At 37.6% G+C, this 19459-nt stretch overlaps 2 long non-coding RNA genes across 2 annotated transcripts; both read left to right on the top strand.

The window, feature by feature from the left end:
• Nucleotides 1-13471: 13471 nt before the first annotated feature.
• Nucleotides 13472-16275, top strand: LOC132103633 (uncharacterized). The gene is made up of 3 exons (XR_009423422.1): nucleotides 13472-13748; nucleotides 14752-14808; nucleotides 16237-16275. It is a non-coding gene; the product is annotated as an uncharacterized LOC132103633 (long non-coding RNA).
• A 389-nt stretch (nucleotides 16276-16664) lies between these two features.
• LOC132103632 (uncharacterized) lies at nucleotides 16665-19180 on the top strand. The gene is made up of 5 exons (XR_009423421.1): nucleotides 16665-16689; nucleotides 17546-17620; nucleotides 18102-18135; nucleotides 18541-18572; nucleotides 18646-19180. It is a non-coding gene; the product is annotated as an uncharacterized LOC132103632 (long non-coding RNA).
• The last annotated feature ends 279 nt before the right edge of the window (nucleotides 19181-19459 follow it).

Raw genomic sequence — 19459 nt, 5'->3', positions numbered from 1 at the left:
TCAATTTGACCCCATTCAATATTTAAAGTCTTTAAATACATTATAAAAAAAAAAAAAAAAAATTCTTCAGATTTAATGAATTTTCCTAATTTAATGGGGACAATTCTGTAAACATAAAATTAACCTGCTGATATTTTTTCAATGTCCTGTACACATTTTGTAGCATCGTGTTCCTTGGGGTCAATTTGACCCCAGGCTCTTTTAGCTGTATAAAACATAAGAAATATAAAAATTTCACACACATTTCTTTTGGTTGTTTTATTGAGGTCACTATAACATGTTATAATTTTATAATGTTCATTATAATTTTACATATTCAATACTATATAAAAAAACTTCCCTCTGTTTTAGGGCTCTAACCTAACATAACCGTATCTGAAGTAGTTCACATGACATGGGATATAATTCTCATGAGAACTTTGATGTTTCCTGTGCCGTAGGGAGGGGAAAACATCATTTTTGCAGGAACCTTGATATTTCCTGTGCCGTGGGGAGGGGAAAACCTAATTCTCATGGTTTACCAAACAAAAGGGAGGAGCAAACATTATAAAAGCATGAACAGAAGCATTCTAAACCATGTCTCTTTGTGATCTATGTGCTCTCTATGTTCTCCATCTCTCTCATTTGAAAAATACATCTAAGCAAAGATTTTCTGTCAATGAGATTTTGACAGTGAAAGTGACAGAGGAGAATGTGTCTGAGACCGATGATAATATTGAGGACCCTGATTATGAGGCATCCTGCTCAGATGAGAATGAGACCCTCCTGTTGTCTCTCAACCACCCACAAAACCCATTACCTTCCAAAAATGGAAAGTTATCATGGTCCCGCTCACCACCTGAACAACAGGGTAGACTTAGTGCTGCTAATGTCATCAAAATGGTTCCAGGGCCCACTACTGTAGATATATTGTCAGCCATGTCCAAGATATAAAATCAGCATTTCATCTTTTCATCACACCATCAATTGAAAAGAATGTACTTGAAATGACAAACTTAGAGGGTAGTCGTGTGTATGGGGATGGTTGGAAAGACTTCGATGTAACTGACTTGAAAGCCTACATTGGGTTGCTCATTTTGGCAGGAGTCTATAAGGCAAAAGGAGACGTAACAGCAAGCCTTTGGAATGCTGACACTGGAAGGGCAAAATGCAATATGCCCCTGAGGGGGCACATCTTGTAGCTTTTGGTCTCTCAACCGAGGTTGCTGAGATCATCTTTCAATCCAGAACTCCCTCCATGAGGAAACTGTAAACATTGAGGTGGAAACCTTTCACCTACTGGTGCGAAGACTGCCAGCACGACCCAGTTATTTGCCCAGTTGGGACAGTTCTGGAGTTCCTGCAGGCCCTTCTCTCTGCAGGTTTGACCCACTCCGTCCTGAGGGTCTACGTGATGGCCATTACAGTCTACCGTGCTCCTTTTGGTGGCCATTCAGTGGGCAGACACCGTCTGGTTACATGTTTCCTCTGCGGTGCGCTGAGGCCTCCGGCCAGAAGAAGTGGTTGATCAGGATGCTATCCTAAAACCTTGAGTCCTCTGATCTCCCCACACCATTGGGAGTCAAGGCTCACGTGAACCGAAGTATGGCAGCCTCCAAGGCCTTCTTGTCAGGTGTGTCTATACAGGACATCTGCAACGCAGCTGGATGGTCCACGCCCCTTACATTCATCAGATTTTATGGTTTAGATCTGCGAGCCACTTATGGCTCTTCTTTCTCTTGCCTTAGCTGTGCTCCTTGTATACACACTAGGCAAGGACTTGCAAGTCTGGCGGCGTGGGCATTCTCGTTCCCATAGCGTTTAGGACGCAGCTTGAGTTCCTGAAGGGGAATGTCCCAGGTTACGTATGTAACCATGGTTCACCGAAGGGAACGAGATGCTGCGTCTCAAAGCCATACTTCCGGCATCCCTGCCAGAGTTCGCTTCATTCCTAGAAGCTGATGCTCGTTCCACCTCACGTTATTTTATAGCTTCCTGGTCGCTACGTCACCCGCCTATGAAGTCATGCCCATTCATGAGACTGATTTCACATATTATTCAGAGTTGGTCACGCTGAAGGGCATTACCAAAGCGTTTCGGACGCAGCGTCTCATTCCCTTCGGGGGAACCATGGTTACATACGTAACCTAGGACGTTTTTTCTTGGGGTCAAATTGACCCCACACATTATGTATGTTGCAATCCTTGATAACAAAAAGGACTGTTATGTGTTCCTTACTGATGTTTTGATTGTGATGATGTTAAAAATAAAACCTTCTAAATGTTTGAATTGTGTTTGTTTTTCCCGGGGTCAAATTGACCCCAAACATAACTTGTGTTACTATCCATGATAAGATAAATAGTTTTTTCTTTTCAAATGTTATAGATTACAAAAATCTATACTTAGAAATATTATAAAACAAATATATATATATATATATATATATATATATATATATATATATATATATATACTTTTCAAATTTTAGGTCAATCAGTAAGATTTTATGGTGATTTGTAAATGTTTCCATAGTCGTGCAATGGGTATTCTGGATTTATAAGGGGTGGGGAGGGGGGTGATGGGTGGATGTCAACTTAAAAGGCTATTTAAGTAGTCAACAAAGACATAAATTCCCTGAGACACAAACCTTTGTAAAAAAAAAAAAAAATCATATTCTTGAGGTTTAAATTACTGGGGTCAAAATGACAGATGTGGGTAGCAGATGTTATCAGATTTGAGGATAACAGGAGGGTTAAGCATATGGATGGCACTCTGGAAATATATTTTGGTGACTCGGGTTACAGGAGGGAAATATCCTTACAGCCATTAATAAAACAAAACCAAGTAACTAAAAAAAAAAAAAAAACATTTCAAGTTGTAATGCATGTAGAATAATTTCTACAGTGTAGAAAAAATTATATTAACCATAAATAAATGCAATTTACAATTTGTAAATATTCAGGATATTTTTCCTGTATAACATAGCTTAGCAAAATTATATATTAATAATAATATAACTATTTAAATTAATGATTTCAATTTATTCATTTTGACTACTAGTCTATCAATTAATGTTTGACAACACATCTCAGGATCCCTCGGGAAGTTACTCTCAGCTAAGGTCTGCTGTGATTATGTTTTATTGCAAGATCATGTAATTATTTAATCATAAGGATCAATAAATTAATGTTTCTGACTCTTTTCCACAATGCTTCATATTAGTTTCATTATACAGATTTTCCACACAAGCAGATGAGTCCTCTAAATTAAAAAAATATATATATTTATGTTTAGCAGTGCTATCAGTCACCAGTATAAATAAAATGATAAAGGAGCCATAATACTATTAAGCAATGAGCAATATTGGGCTCCTCCCAGTGACAAACAAAGCTGAAGACTTTTGAAGACATGAGCTATAAATAGACCCCCTACAACAAAAAGCAGGAAGTCCTTAAATATGAATAATAATCAGAAGTTTATATTCCAACACACACATACACAAAAGCAGAATATTAGGGTTATGTATAGTAAAGCTCAAATTTTATAAAATGCTATCCTTGCTATTCTGTGATGCATTACAAAACAAGAACTGAATGTATAATACTTCAGAACAAATATTATGATCTCTATGATCATGCAGTGTTGCCAATAACAAAACATCACCCAATCGTTCAGTTCTTCGACTATACTCGTGTGATTCTCAGCTTACTGTGTGAGAGTCAGTCATTCAAAGACTCGCAGTACTTACGTGTCACAGCCATGTCCGGTGTGTCAGTGCTGAAACTGCAAGTGTATATCGAAAAGGACTGAACCATGAACACTGTTAGCTGGTCACAGTGTCAATAAGGTGAGAGCGAAGTAATGCAGGCAAAAGCAGATGGTCCTACAGCCAGAATAGTTCTCTCAAAAAAGGACAAGATCCGCTCAACTTTAGGGTACAGGACAAGACCTAGTGCAACAGTGTAGTGTTTCCCATTGACTCCTCACTGAAAGACTGACTCAGTTCTGAATCATAAGAATGCTGCTTTGCTTGTGTTTATATGAGTGAACAGCACCGATTGGACAGATGCCTTTGTGGTGCCAGCCAATGAACAGCTGGCTGTGGTCACAGGAGGATGAGCAGGTTGGATGGGGGTTGGGGGGGGGGGGGCAAGACCAAAAGATAATGACTTAGACCATCTGACTGGCTAAACTGCAGAGGGCTTGTGCTGCTGTATATCAGGAGCACTGTCAGATTTAAATGACCATGATGAGAGTCTGACATTTTATTGTAAAAAAAGAAAAGGTGTGACAAAGAGGAAACGTTGAAATCCAGTAGCATCGTTCTCCCTCAAAGCAAAAGCCAGGGGTGTAGTCATTAGAATTCTGTTGTCATGGAAACTGGTTCAGTGTGGCCTGTTGGGCTGGTGGCAGGACTCTCAGTCTACCCCTGCTTTACACAATAAGAGCCTCACAGCCTCTTCTTACTGGCTCTTTCACTACTCTCCCATCTTCTCTCTTCATGACATGCAGTACGTAAGCGATTTGGACAAGGCCACATCAGATCCGTGAGAGGAGATGCTGTGATTCACGGACTGCTTTAAGTACATCACATGAGGGCAGATTAGAATTTCAAATGTTTTTGGCTGAGATGAAGGTTAGTCACCTGGTAAGGGGTGAGCCTTAGGGTTGGTTTGAATATAGAATTCAGTGTTTTTTTTCCTGTGCATTTTATTAAAGGTTTAATTCACTCGAGAATGAACATTTTGTCCAACTACTCACCCTCGAAACATCCTAGGTGTATGTGACTTTCCTCTTTCAGAATAACCCAATCAAAGTAATATTAAAAATTGTCCTTACTCTTCCACACCTTTCAATGGGGGAATGTGGGTGTTTGTTGTCAACAGGTCAGAAGACGTGAAATAAAGTGTGCGCATCTGTAATAAAACGTCCCTCACACAGCTCCGGGGTATAAATATCCAGATTTCAAATGTAACAAACACTTTTTTTGCTGACTGTTGGGAACTGGAAGACATATACATCGCACCCGCGCCTCTGGACAATGTAGGAGTAAAGAAAACAACGTTTTCTTACTTTAGCAAATGAAAACCAGTCTCTTCTTGGCTCATTTCGAAATCCTCAGTTTTTCTTTACAAATCCTTGTTTTGTGCTTCTAATTCGTGACCAGTGCTGATGAACTACAACATAGTTGTTGTTCAAAAAGTGTTTATTACATTTGAAAAAAAAGTGTTTATTACATTTGAAATCTGAATATTTATCTTACAAAAATGCACTGATTAGCTACAGGGGGCCTTTTTCGCACTTTGCGTGTACTTTATTTCAAGTCTTCTGAACTGTTGACAACAAACACCCTCATACCCCATTGAAAGACTTGGAAGAGCAAGGACAATTTTACATACAACTCCGATTGCATAATTCTGAAAGAAGAAAGTCACATACACCTATTGTCACGGCTTACGCTGCTGGAAGGAACACGGAGCCGAGGGATAAACGAAACAAGGATTTATTAAATCAAACATAGGCAAGGTGAGTAGCAAATAACAGGTGGCAAGTGGCAAGTGGCAAGTAACAGGTAACAAGTGGACAAGTAGACAAGTTGACAAGTAACAAATGGACAAGTGGACAAGTAACGAGTAGACCCGACAAAACAGAACTGAAAGGACAAGGCTTAAGTACAAACGATAATTGGGAAAACACAGGTGGATGGCATGACTAAATTAACCGGGACATGGAACACATGGGGCAATAGAATAGACACACCTGGGAACTAATCAAAACCGAACACGGAAGACAGAAACTGGGTCACAGGGGCAAAAACACACAAAATGAGTCCAGGTGTGTGACAGTACTCCCCCCTCCCGGTAGGTGCGTCCTCGCACCGTAGAAACAACAAAGGGAGGCCAGCAGACAGGGACCACAGAGGAAGGAGCCAGGGAGGAGATGACGGAGGGAGGAGCCAGGGAGGAGACAGGAAGGATCTGAAGCAGGAGGTACCCAGCAGGACCCAGGCCACAGCCATAACGGCCCAAGGTGGGGCCGACGGTGGAAGGAGCCATGGAGGAGGAATGGTCACCGACTCCAGGGACTCGACCCACGGCAACGGAGCAAGTGGAGGAGGAGCCCGAGGTGGAGACGGAGAGCCGAAGAGCCAGGGTGACGGGGAGGAGCCGGAGGTCCTAGGCGGAACTGATGGCTCTGGTGACTGACGCGGCGATGTGGATCCGGAAGGCCGCGGTGAGGCCAGAGTGACCGAGGACTGAGGTGTAGCCGAGGGGATGAAGGATTGGTGTCATGTGTGACACCTATGACGCTTGAGGGTGAGAAGATGGATGAATTTTCTTTCTCAGGTGAGCTAACCCTTTTAGCAGCCCTGTTTACGTTAAAGCATTTTGATTGCTATATTACAGGTGAAAAAATGTAAATTCTCATTTACTCACCCTCATGTTTTTCTAAAACCTTACGACTGACTTCTGTGGAACACAAAAGGAGATGTACATGAAGTAGGATGTTCACACTGCTCTTTTCAGTACATTGTAAACATACAATAATCAAGGGATGCATTTTGGGATCCAGAAATGACAAAAAAGCCTCATAGTAGTCTATAAACCTCATATGATATGCTCCAAATATTTTTAGATAACTTGGAATACAGCTTTTGTGTTGTATGTAATGGCTTTTATGGTTTGTTTATTCATTTTAAGGGCTTGATGATTTGTTCAAACACTATTGTAAAATGGTGACCACAGTTGATGTGAATGTTCCCCATAATCAAAGAATGATTTGTCTGTTTGATGAAAGCTTCAGTTATTAAACAGAAAAAGGAAGTGGTGCACAATGTGAGTTATTTGTGTGAAAGGTTATTTTCCAAAAATTGTAATTTATCCAACAAAACATGAAATCTAGAATGTCAAAGAGGTTACAGAAACCACAAAGACTACCATAGAATACTTCAAGGAAGCACAAGAAGCATATAGGTTCACACACTGACCAAACATATACACTAAATTCAAAAGGTGAAGTTTTTTTTTGAGGTCTCATGCTCATCAAGGCTATATTTATTTGATAAAAAAAATAAGTAATATATTTTTTTATATTAGTCATTACAATTAAAATATTATGATTTACAAACTTTTCTATTTAAATGGGTTTTAAAACATTTTATCATTATATTCTTTTCAGCAGCAATTGCTCCAGGCTAGAGTCTCATAATCCGTCAGAAACAATTCTAATATGCTGATTTGATGCTTAAGAAATTTGTATTATTGTCAGTGTTTAAACCGATGTGCTGTTTCATATTTTTTTTGTCATCCTTTGAATTGAAGGTTCAAAAGAACAACATTTATTTGAAATAAAAATGGTTTGTAACTACTTTACTGTCACTTTTAATCAGTGTAGCATCCTTGTTGAATTTTTTTTCTTTTTAATCTTACTAACACATGACTTTTGAACAGAAATGTGTGTGTGTGTGTGTGTGTTTGTGTCTGTGTGTATGGATAAAGCACCTGTGTTTAAATAGGTTTTACAAATTAATATTTAGTAAGAATCATCACATCAAACTCTTTCACAAATTGAAAGAGAGAATGCTAGATATGCCAAGCTGCTGTTTGCAGTCTAAGAAGGGAAAAAACTCACCAATTTGCAGTGTGCTGCACTGATGTATCTGCCCTAAAGTTGCAGCCATTTCTCTGCAATATTAGCATGTTTAATGTCCAGAAAGCTACTGTGTTTTTCCTTTCTTTGTTTGAATAAATGTCACTGCACTGCAACACAGGTGGTGGATTCAAAAAAAAAAAAAAATACAGGCCATTGTTCATGAGCACTTCTCCATAAGGACTTTAATTAAACTTGTCAGTAAGGTTTAGAAATGGGCCACAAATCACTACAGAGATTTTGAGGTGGGCATAACAGCAGAGCTTCACAGATTTATGTAAGCTAGTGGTGAGTTTTAACCATTCACTAAGTACTCACAATAAATCTTATGTAATTTTTCTTTTATTTTTATATATAAATTCAACTTTTGATATCTGGATTTACATATAAAACTAGTCAAGAATACTTTTTGATGTATATTTAAGCCAAACTAGTATTCTATTTCTTGTAAGTAAAATGTTAGATTTTTCTGCACCAAACATGAGAATATGCACAGCATGATATTCATAATCCTGTATGAAGCTGTTCCATTGCTTCTGTATACCAGTACCATTAACATGCTTCAAACAGCCTATTTGTAATGCCTGACCATGCTAATCTTAAATGTGTTCTGAAAGATGTCACCTCTAATTTGATTAATGTGGGAAGCAGAACACCATTAAAGCAGCTTTAATCAACTGGCCCTCCTAATGAGTAAGTCTCAAGACTCATAATAGGAACAATACTGGGCATTTATGTAAGGAAGGTGGGTTATGTAAGAATGCTGACCGAGCACAGCTGACCACCTCCATCTCACATCTGGAAATTTCTACACTGGTCTATAATCATTCTGGTTTTCGATTATGAAATCCTCACCCACGCCTAAAAATAATGTGTTTATCTAATTTTCTTCTTGTCATAGTGGTGATGGGATTGACTTATGCTGGTTTAGAGCTCAGTGAAATATTCCTTCTGTACTTTGGCTTCTCTGCTGCCTAAGGGCCTCTGAATGTCTCATGTCACTTTAAGGTCTTGTGGATTTCTTCAATAATTCAGACGTTTTGCAAGGATGCAGGCAGCAATTTCCCTGAAGAGACACAAAGACTACTGTAAGGATTTGAGAGTTGCACCGTCTAGGGCTCTAAAAACCAAGCAAGTTACATGTATAATAATAAAAACAACAACAAAAAAAGAATTATAATAATTATTATTATAATTATTTATAAAGGTATATAAATAAATACTTATACAATTTTTTTTTTTCATTTATTTAATTTTATTTATAAATGTAGATTTAAATATAATAATTTCTTAATAGTTTTTATCAATTACTACTACTATTACATTACTATTAGTTTTATGATTACAACCCGAATTCCGGAAAAGTTGGGACGTTTTTTAAATTTTAATAAAATGAAAACTAAAAGACTTTCAAATCACATGAGCCAATATTTTATTCACAATAGAACATAGATAACATAGCAAATGTTTAAACTGAGAAAGTTTACAATTTTATGCACAAAATGAGCTCATTTCAATTTTGATTTCTGCTACAGGTCTCAAAATAGTTGGGACGGGGCATGTTTACCATGGTGTAGCATCTCCTTTTCTTTTCAAAACAGTTTGAAGACGTCTGGGCATTGAGGCTATGAGTTGCTGGAGTTTTGCTGTTGGAATTTGGTCCCATTCTTGCCTTATATAGATTTCCAGCTGCTGAAGAGTTCGTGGTCGTCTTTGACGTATTTTTCGTTTAATGATGCGCCAAATGTTCTCTATAGGTGAAGGTCTGGACTGCAGGCAGGCCAGGTTAGCACCCGGACTCTTCTACGATGAAGCCATGCTGTTGTTATAGCTGCAGTATGTGGTTTTGCATTGTCCTGCTGAAATAAACAAGGCCTTCCCTGAAATAGATGTTGTTTGGAGGGAAGCATATGTTGCTCTAAAACCTTTATATACCTTTCAGCATTCACAGAGCCTTCCAAAACATGCAAGCTGCGCATACCGTATGCACTTATGCACCCCCATACCATCAGAGATGCTGGCTTTTGAACTGAACGCTGATAACATGCTGGAAGGTCTCCCTCCTCTTTAGCCCGGAGGACACGGCGTCCGTGATTTCCAACATGAATGTCAAATTTGGACTTGTCTGACCATAAAACACTATTCCACTTTGAAATAGTCCATTTTAAATGAGCCTACGCCCACAGGACACGACGGCGCTTCTGGACCATGTTCACATATGGCTTCCTTTTTGCATGATAGAGCTTTAGTTGGCATCTGCTGATGGCACGGCGGATTGTGTTTACCGACAGTGGTTTCTGAAAGTATTCCTGCGCCCATTTAGTAATGTCATTGACACAATCATGCCGATGAGTGATGCAGTGTCGTCTGAGAGCCCGAAGACCACGGGCATCCAATAAAGGTCTCCGGCCTTGTCCCTTACGCACAGAGATTTCTCCAGTTTCTCTGAATCTTTTGATGATGTTATGCACTGTAGATGATGAGATTTGCAAAGCCTTTGCAATTTGACGTTGAGGAACATTGTTTTTAAAGTTTTCCACAATTTTTTTACGCAGTCTTTCACAGATTGGAGAGCCTCTGCCCATCTTTACTTCTGAGAGACTCTGCTTCTCTAAGACAAAGCTTTTATAGCTAATCATGTTACAGACCTGGTATCAATTAACTTAATTAATCACTAGATGTTCTCCCAGCTGAATCTTTTCAAAACTGCTTGCTTTTTTAGCCATTTGTTGCCCCCGCGCCAACTTTTTTGAGACCTGTAGCAGGCATTAAATTTTAAATGAGCTAATTAAGTGGATAAAAGTGTAAAATTTCTCAGTTTAAACATTTGCTACGTTATCTATGTTCTATTGTGAATAAAATATTGGCTCATGTGATTTGAAATTCCTTTAGTTTTCATTTTATTAAAATTTAAAAAACGTCCCAACTTTTCCGGAATTCGGGTTGTAACTATTGTAAGTTATTTTTAGTTTTATTGATTATTAATTCATATTTATTTTGTTTTGTAATGTCTTAACTATATTTATTACTACTACTGGTACTACTATTTTATTAATTAATTGTTTTTGTTGTTTGTCTAATATTTATTATATGTCTTTATATTGTTATAATAGGATTATTATTATTCATTGATGTTTGAATTCAGTTATAGCATTACGGTTTTGGTCTATATAAAGTAAACTGGTTCAGATAAACATTTTAGATTGGCAGATATGTTTGTCAAATTTTAGTGTGCACAGAAAAGAATGTACTTTAATATTTAATACGGTGAACTAACATGCCTTTTACTGCATGTGCTTGTGGATGGAGTGGGTGAGTGGTGAGGGTGTTTTTTTAATATATATAATTATGGGTGCTTCATTGGCAAAACATTGTTTTCAATAGGAAAAGACCAGGGTTTTTACAATATTTGTTCACTTGTATGTAAATTACGATTCATCACCATCTGCTCGGTGGCATGGAAAACTGAAAAGGTCTTTAGGGAATTTGTCCATGGAGCTGTAATGCGTCTACTCTGCATCTCAGAGCTGGGTTACATAAGTCCCTTTTACTTCTGGTCACTGCATGTATCCCAGTCTCTCTGCTGTTTTCCCTTAAACCGTAGCATTACATAAGTCTGTGCTCCATCGATGACTGGAGTAGAATTCACGTTTTATCACATTTCAAAATAAATGCAGATTGTATGATGCATTTCATATTTCTTCATTTTGACCAATCGTGATTGATATCTGAATAGTTCATATGGTGGTTTTTTGTTTGCAGTCTTTTCCCTTTTGCAGTAGCTGAGCAGTTTTGTAAATTGTAAATGCCAATAGATTTGCTATTATTTAGCTCTTCATCTCACTCCAGTGGACCATGACATTGGGATGAGATGGAAAGTCATTTCCATCAGTCTCACCTGTGACACATTATTAAAGGCACATACAAAGGCTGCTAGAACAATGACCCAGCATCAGCCAAGGGCACACCTGCTTGTTACACACTCTGCATCACGGCCTATTTCTGGAGCGAGACACTGCTGACACTGACCTCCTCCTGCAACTTGGAAACAAATTATAACTGAAGTGTAGAATTTGTTCTAATAAGGGATCTTTCAAACATGTCTATACACTATGAAAGCAGGGAGCAGTTATTCAGATACAATGAAACACTATAGTGTAAGACCATGCCTCGTTAAAAGGTTTTACACATCAATGAATAGTACTTTTGAAAAATATTTAAAATGCTGTCCATTCATGAGATGAAGACTTCAGTCATATCAGTAGAATAATAAAGACTGATTAATTCTGTGAGAAACACATTGGGGGGTTTAGAATTTTTCTAGAATTTTTAGAATTTGATGCTGCATCTTCACTGAAAAAATAAATGGCAGTAATAATTTTAATTCAGAATTTGCTAGTAAATTTCACAAACAGTTACAAAGAATCCTAAAGTAACATGAATTAAATGTGAAATTAAGTAAAGTTTTTTCTTTTAAAACTATTACATAATCTGTTTTATTTAGGCTACAACTTACAGTTTCTGCTGGATGTCTGTTTAATCTGAAGATGACTGCAATATCAGCCAGCCCAACACACATTACTGTTGAAAGAATACAACAGAAATATCCTATGCAGGCTGTACACAGTCATTAAAAAGGTAAGTTATTCTCTCAGGAGTTTTACTGCACCTCAGTGATGGAAAGTGTAAGTATTATTTTCTGCCGGTTTTCTGTCACAGACTCGCTCTAGTTGAATGGCGCCACCATGAGCATCACCAGATAACAACACATATAATGAACATTGGTCCTTTTTATTTTTTTCTTCTTTGAAATCTGTTAAAAACAACAGCAGCAGTGTATCATTGAAACAAATGCAGTGGTTTAAAGGGAATATGTTAGTGTAAATGCTGAGAATACTGTAGCCTATACTCTTTAGACAAAAGGATGCAATGCAACACATTCCCAAAGAGAAAGAGTTTTAAACACTCCCTTTATTTTTGTGTAAGCTCCTGGGTGTTATGCAAAAACACTATCTGTAGAATTTGTGGAATCTCGGGAGAGGCTTGTAAACAGCCAACAGTTTTTGTCATTTGTCTTCCAGGCTTGAAATCAGCAGGTCCACAGATCTCCAGCATTAAATCTATGATTTATACTGGGTTTTACCTTCTGAATAGAATGACATGAATATTGAAATATGTGAGGTCCCTCCTGTAGGAATAGGCATTGAAAATCATTTATATAAATGCAATTTCAAGGGGAGTTGGGGCTTTTTCCAACACGCTTGACCCCTCTACCCAAAAAATAAAGAAACGACAACAACAACAAAAAACTCATTATAAATAAGTTGAATACAAAAAAGTGAAATGGTTGATGGCTGTAAATGCATCAGGTTTTGTTGTTGTTGTTGTTTGTTTGTGGTTTTGGGTAACCACAAAAGTTAATTACACAAAAAAGTTTTCAGTATATCATGTTCAATAGCTGATGTATGATAACCTAGAATAAATAGCACAAAATAAACAAGTAATTGAGAATGATGATACTCCAGCCGACTAACTTGCATAGCCTACATTTTAGTAGGCCGCGGATACATTAGAGGTTTATTTCAAGCATTGTTGTAAACATTGCACTGACTAAAGTATGGTCACCAATGACAAAGTAGTCTACTAATCAAACTATTCAAACAAAAAAATATGGCACATGAGCCAACGCCCAATAAACAACATACGTCTTCCAGATGAAAACACGTAATAGGCTTCTCTGGGATGGTTGCGCAAAGCGAACCTCAAGATAAATTCCTTCACGGGTCGATTCCTAGCCTGCATCTGCCTTCTGGGTCAGAGATGTGCGGTATAAAGCAGAGCAGAGCGGGGGAGGAGGAGTCGAGTTCCGCTACACAGGCGCGCGTTCGAACATCAGACAAATATTTGGACGTGTGTCTTGTCTTAAACAATGACTACGTGCAGCTCACAGTTTATGGAATAGCCCTTTTTGAACTCGTATAAGAAGATATTAGACTTTGCAATCACTATTTTAGTAATTCTAGAGATCTTTTGTGTATAGCTAGACTGTGTCGTCGAGAGATTTGCCCCAGGCATTCAATAAAACCGAATTCTTTGTGGTGTTGAGCGGTATCGAGCTGGTAAGACTTTGACGCACTTTGCGATTTATTTATTTATTGTATTCAATTTTAAGATTAATCAGCTATTAGGTTACCGTAAGATGTCTTGCATAACTGCCACACGTCTCTTTATAAGCGTTTTCTGCATTGAGATCTGTTGTTCCAATCGATGTGCACAAAAATGATCCCGTTCAGTTTCTGCGCATGCAGCCTTGAATGCATTGTTAGACTTGTAGTTTGCTCTTTCTTTTTGAGCACGTGGTCATCTTTATCACAGTAAAGCTACTTGAGACAATTGTTATTGATGGAGTAGTCATATGTTTATTGTGGTGTGAGATTACTTGTGATAATGGGGAAGATGGTGCTGCCACCAAGAATTCAGTGAAATGTGACGGGGAGGGGTTTCTATCCTCCTCCTCTTCAGAATTGATCCTGTTGAAAAACAGTGACACATCTGTGCAACAACTGTAATCTACTGTACTCTTTCTATAGTGAACTAGGTTTTATCTATGAAGGATATTGTTATATATATTGCTGATTAGCCCGTGTATTTGAGATAGGTGATATGTGATGTGTTTTGAGTTAAAACAGCTAAAACACTAACGTCTGTATGCCACTTACCAAATATCATCTGAAATACCATATCCCACAGCCATGTCCCTTGGGCTCCTTATCCTCTAAAAATAGAGCCCTTTTACCATTCTTAGCAACAGGAGAGAGAAACATGCTGGGGAACTGAAAGAGATCTTTTTTGTGCAGACACAGTATGTGTCAATAATGCTCCAGCTTGAATAAATCACTTTAATTTTTTAGCACTTGATGTCCAACCAAAAAGTCACCCACAACTGTCAGGACTTGCTCATCATAGTTGAAGAGGTTTGTTAAATGGCCAAGTTAGCAATATGAGAGAAGTGATACTTCATTAGTCAGGTTTATAAATCTTCCCACATGAGCAGAAGTATGTGTGTGGAATTTTGCAGAAATTGAAGACAGCCCAGTGTCTCACACTCGCTTGTTTTTTCAGACGCGATGGAACTTTGTGTAGCTGCAGTGCTTTTGTCGTATTTCACTCCAGCTTTGGGTGAGTGTTGTTGTATTTTTATTTATTTTTTATTGGCACCTTCTCTACTGTATTTTGAGAACTTTTTTAAATTAATTTTTTTATTATTATATAAATTAGAAATCTTCTTAATCTGTTCAAGAATCTAAATAAAACGAGAGAAAAAAAAGTATTTGTCCTGCACAGACTCTCCTTTAGAGATTAACGGTATATGTGTATGTATGCAGGATCAGCTTTTGGCAGGGAAATGCCTGGTAAGTGTGTAGATAGATGGACTGCTATGTGAGCGATAAAAAAAGCTGAATTTCAAGTTTTTCTATGCTTCTGTCTGACGTTCTGTTTGTTATTGTTTAATAAAACTTGGCTGCCATTGCACATGACTGCTTTTCTGAAATACTGGAGCAGATGGTGTAATTTTGGCTTTGCGTGTTTTTGGCAAATTTTGCAAAACGGTTCCAATGTTTCATTTCTGCTCACGAATACACCTTTCCCTGAAGCGTTGTTCTGAAAAGCCCGTGAAGTAACACTAGTCTCACACCACGAGGCTTGAGACTTTCAAGTGTGCCAGTGCAGCTCATGCTGTACCTAACCTCATACATACAGTTCTGCTTCTCCATTTGAAGAAAGTTTTGACAGGATGAGACTTGATTGACCTTAGAAATTAAGTATTGTTGCTGTAATTAATTATCAGATCAGATTTATCCACTTTTCAGTACTGTAAATCTATCTAATCTGTTGAATTTGAGAATTGCTGCATTCTCAGACTCGTGTGTTGTTGCCAACACAAACATTTGAATACACCATTTAAGCGCTCCAACACTGCCGGACTGTGCAGTGTGCACTCAAGTAAATACTGCAGACACACAAATACACGAGCAGCATTAAATAATGTTTTTTTATACACAGGAATGTTGAAGTGTTTGCATCAATGCTTTGCCCATTGTTTTTGAAAGAGATGAAGGGAGGAGAGAGAGCGAAAGATCATTATGGATGACCAAAGTCTTAAAGTCAGGCCATTCATAGTGTTTAATGGAAGATTTGGAGCAATGCCTTCTACATTCTTGTTTACAAAGAGCAGCCCCTCCGAAAAGAACATGGAGGTTTATTATTATTCCACTGGTAAATAAAATGGTGCCATTCTAAAGTTTTTATTTTTTTAGTGGCTGTATGTGTCTGTCTCCAAACACATTTACTATTGAAATGTAGTGGGCAACCGTAGTGTACATTTAACATTGTAGTGCACTGCAATACATCGGTGCCAGTTTTAGATGAAGTAGTTTTAGAATCACTGCAAGTTCTATGTTAATTAAATACGACTGCAATTTGTGAATTTTTTTTTCTCATCTGAAAGCACTTTTACATAGAATCTAATATTGCTCTTTCTGTAATAGTAAACCTGGCATTTTTGCTTGGTTAAATTAAAATTTTACAACTCTTTCTCTCCTGCAGCTTCCCAAATGGACGAAATTCATGGTAAGTGTCTTATAGTCTAGAATAAATTTTGCATGAACTGAATGTCTCACTGGCTTATTAACAGTTATTTTAGCCAGGCTAGACCAGGTTTAACGTTGTGTGCATTGAAACAATATTACATATGTTTGGAACTGTAAGCTTTTAGTTCACAGCATTTGTGAAAAAAATGTACAAATGTTTATGGAGTCACCAGTCTGAAAGCTTATCCTCTTAAGGTACATTCCATACAGTACCTGTTTTTCCATAGCATTTTGTATTTGAGAAATGGCTTGTAGACATGAACAGAATATTGGAGGGTTTTTTTCTTTCTTTTTCTGGTACTAGAATGTTGTCATTAGCATATTAAATTCTCTTTGCAGAGTTTTGACTCTAAACATTGTCTTTCTTTTTTTTTTCTCCCACCAGAGCACGACAAGCCATTTCATTATGGTGAGTACAGATGGACTATAGCTGCTCGGGCAGTATACAAACTTGTAAGGATTAAGGAAATCTCTTGGTTGACTTTATAAAGCTGAAAGGGAAAAATGCTTGAATGCAAAACATAGCGCAAAACAAGGGCTTTCAGGGTCAAAGTGCATCACCCTCTTCAGGAAACATCTGGGAAGTCCGAGAGTTGCGTGTCCACTACTGTTTTCCCAAAATAAATGGAAAATATTCACCCTGGGACTAAGCTTCTGTAAGACACAAAAGTGCATATATATGTCCCAATTAAAATTAAAAGCTCAATGCAGACCCCTACTTAGAAATCAAACTACTAAGTACACACGGGAGTTTAGTGGTTCCAGACTTTCTCAGGAAAGTCATTCTTCAGCTATTTTCATTATGCTTAGTAGATTTGTTTGTGCATGTTGTGTTGACCTTCGCACTCATACGCAGGACAAACTGGAATCTGCAGAACTTTTCACATTTTCTTTGATGATTTTAGGGTTAAATCCATCATATTTTGTTACATGGAAGTACAATAGTAGACACTTGGGAGTTTACCTGACCTATAAGCCAAAATATTAGTAAACAAATGAGTGGGGTGTAGAACTTTGTGAATGAGCACCAATTCTACAGATTCTATGTGCACCTGATACAAAAGGGCTGTTTTGTTTTATGATTCTGTAATTTGTGTATTGTTTTGCCACAAATAAAACCTTTCTTTCTTTTTTGCTTTTTTTTTATATTTTAAGCTTCTGTTGAATGTTTCCCATTTGAATCTTGTGTTACTAACATATTCTAATTAAATGAAAACATGCATCACTTCTGCATTTATACATGTTCTTCTGACTCCTCTTTCCAGATTATGAATCCCTGAGGATCGGTGGTATGATCTTTGCTGTGATCCTCTTTTTGATGGGGATCTTCCTCATTGTCAGTGAGTGTCAAATCTGTGTACTGCTCTCAGAAAGACTTAAGAGTTATCATACGTTTGTGTAGCACTTGCCATCAAATTTCTGGCATATTTTTGTAGATATTCACCTAAGAATGTATCCACACATGCAGATAAACAAATATCGGTTACTGAGGGTAGACTGGTTGCAAGCCAGCATGTCTTTCATGCCCTCTAAGTTTAAACCTCTCTATGACACCCAACACTGCATCATGACTTATGGTATACAGGGTAAAAGCAGCCAGTCTAACCTTTGACACTCTTACTCTGAACCCCCATCAAGCCATATACATTACTAATGAGAAACCCTGACGTTAAGAACAGTGTTTGTTTCTTTTTTTTTTTTCTTCATGTGTAACAGCAACCTAGGTAATCTCTGAAACAGTATGTTTGTGAATGCATTTCTCTTGTATGTTACAATAAACCACCAATGGTTCAGATCATATTTCTGGCTTGTTTCTAATAGGTCGGAAATGCCGCTGCAAAGGGAACAAGTCCAAGTAAGTGGCGAAGAAAACGAATGCATTTTGTTCTAAGAGCATATTCAGGCTAAGCCGCATACACATTTTTTGCAGGCCAAATCCAGTTATTTCAATCCATGGAATCAGGAATTTTGCATTAATAGAAAGATTTCATCATCCAGATTGCACAACAGGTTTATTTTGGTAATGCGGAATTGGAACGGTGACCAGCAGAAATCTGCTTGCTTTGACAATGACTTCTGTGTGATCTGTGATCAACAGACAGCTGAGCCTTTTTGCCACACATTTTGTATAATGTGACCGCATCTGTTCCAGTGGTGCAATTAGACCAATAATTAGACATCACGTCTATTTATTTTTCTGCTCTTCAGGAAATTACCACCTTTTCAATTTTGTCTGTCTTGTCTTTTGCGTGCTTCACAGGCCAGTGGGTCTCGACCCAGAGGCAGCCAGAGGTGAGAATAATCCATTTTATTTTAATTCATGACACTTAAAAAGAAACTGACATTTATGGTATTTTTATCGCAGGTGCAAAATAAAGTTAACCGAGGGAACTGAGAAAAAGGTGACACTGCCTCTGCTTTTGGATTCATTGTGATGTTCTATAGCCTGCATAAATGTTTACAACTTTGTATCTCTGGTGTTTTTAATGGAAAGCATGGCTTCTTAAGGAGAAATCTTAATCAGAACTTTGACCATTCAGAAGAAGAGGATTTAGTTCTTCTAGTGTTTACAATTTTTAAATCGTCTTTGTTTCTTAAATATGTGAGTATGAGTGTTCCTTTTAAAAAAAAAGTTTTAAAAACGTTTAAATAAAACCATTGATTCTCAGCTAGAACTACTTATAATGTTTAACTACCTTTGATAGTCCTCCCCCTCACCTTTTGTAATGTTTTTTATTTTTATTTTGTCTCCCAGTGAAGTGCTCAGTATAGCTAAAAGCAAAAAGTAGGCATTTTATATATTTTGTAAATTGTCCATTCAGTTTTGTCATATTGCAGAAGTAACAAATCTAACTGTAGGCCTACACTGTTGTTGAAAAATAAAATGATTTTCACTGAAAGGCTCTCGGATTCGGTCTGTGTTATAAATAGTTAAGCCTGTTATTACTAGTAATAGTACAAGCAGTTTGATACTGCAGCATGATGTTGCGATGTAGCTTCTGTATAAAAAAATTAAAAAAGAATATAAAAAATTTCTGTGCATGTAGAATATCACACGAGTCTCTGGAATACTTAATTCTGATTGGTCAGTGTGCGGTCAGCTCTGTAGAACTATTGTTAATCATAACATGCACCTATGTGACTTTTTTTCATATCACAATTTGGAGAAGAACACTGGC

The sequence above is a fragment of the Carassius carassius genome, chromosome 24 (assembly GCF_963082965.1).
Source record: "Carassius carassius chromosome 24, fCarCar2.1, whole genome shotgun sequence".
Lineage (NCBI taxonomy): Eukaryota > Metazoa > Chordata > Actinopteri > Cypriniformes > Cyprinidae > Carassius > Carassius carassius.
The sequence above is the reverse complement of the archived record's forward strand: the minus strand, read 5'-3'. Positions and strand labels throughout refer to the sequence as shown.